Source organism: Penaeus monodon, chromosome 33, assembly GCF_015228065.2.
Source record: "Penaeus monodon isolate SGIC_2016 chromosome 33, NSTDA_Pmon_1, whole genome shotgun sequence".
Taxonomy (NCBI): domain Eukaryota; kingdom Metazoa; phylum Arthropoda; class Malacostraca; order Decapoda; family Penaeidae; genus Penaeus; species Penaeus monodon.
This window is the reverse complement of record NC_051418.1, coordinates 26716098-26717691: the sequence shown is the minus strand read 5'-3', so window position 1 is coordinate 26717691 and position 1594 is coordinate 26716098.

Here is a 1594-nt window from a genome sequence, read left to right as displayed (position 1 = left end):
AAATTATTCTGGAATGACCCAGTAATCACCTCCTCTTAGTATGTTCTGGATCTGAGTGAACGCTTGCATTCTACGTGCGAACTCGCAAAGGAGGAGCTTTTGCAAAGTCAGGTCACTCAGAAGTCCTATTATGACAAGAAAGCTAAGCTTCGTACTTTTGATGAAGGAGATCAGTGCTTGATTTCGCTGCCCACAAACAAGGTCTTAGCTCATTGGAGTGGACCTTATACTATTATCAAACAAGTTTCTACTGCATCTCAGTCTAGCCGTACAACTCGTCAACAAAAGGGTAACAATCTACGTCCAGTGAATGTTCGGCGACACTCCTCTCCTGATAGGGGTGTGGATAACTTGAAGCAGTAATACCTGAGGACTCTGGTTTCTGTCAGCCCTTGACTCCTGAAACTGATTTGAGGGAAGGGCCAAAGAGTATTATCATAAGCCCATAACTAGAGGACCACCATAAGGCAGACCTCTCCATAAGATCATTCAGAAGTACCCTGAAATCTTCTCTGATCAACCCCGAGTTGCCAAGGTGGAAGAACATCGAATCATCCTTCGTAATAAAGAGTCAGTGCGCACAAACCATACCCTATACCTCTGCGGTATTTAGACTTGGTGATCAAAGAGATAAAGAAACTGGAAGCTATTGGCATTATTGAACCGTCCAAGAGTGCGTATTGTTCACCCATAGTTTGTGGTTAAGAAGAAAGGAGGAGACATCAGGATCTGCGGGGATTACCGTCGCGTTAACACAGCTACTCAGTTCTAGGCGGAACCAATGTCTGATCAACGCTTTATCTTCTCGCGTTTATCTGCTTCTAAATATTTCACAAAACTGGACCTCACAAAAGGATTCTTCCAGATTCCTTGACATTCAGAAAGAAGGAAGATAACAGCCTTCAAAACCTCCTGTGTACTGTATCAATACAAGGTGCTACCCTTTGGATTAACGAACTCTCCCTCAGTCTTCAATCGGTGCATGTGTCAGGTACTTGGAGTTCACTATCCGCTACATTTAAGAGGAACTGAGAACGTAGGAGCTTATCTACTCTCAAGGCTGGTCAGCGGAAGCAGCAGTGACCTTGAAGACAGCCAACCTGAAGCGTCTCGGGACATCAACTACAATATCATGAAGCGGAGGTGGAGCATCGACTGCAGAAGAATCCTCATCCCCGAGGAGGGGCGAAGCAGAATCAAGGACTTTGATTATAAAGATCTAAATTCATATTTTGTTCTTGAAACACAAACTTGAAGTACGTGGGATATCTACATTGTATGTATGAATATAATCAACTGATTATTATTAACTTGCTACTAGTATTACCATGATATAAATTCAATTTTGTGCTTCATTTGTTAGGGTGGAAGATAGAAATGTAAACATCCTATAGATGTTATATGTATATTTCTCAACTTTCAGCTGAGGTGCGAAACCTGTACTACTTGACTCCTGCGCAAGTTATCACTTCAGAATCTAACCTTGATGGAGAGAAGCTATCAATTCGAGTGAATGTTTTCTTCTTCTTAGTTAAATTAGCTAACAAGAAATCTTTAGTTGGCGCGTATACTTTTGGTGGGGGTAATGTCACGA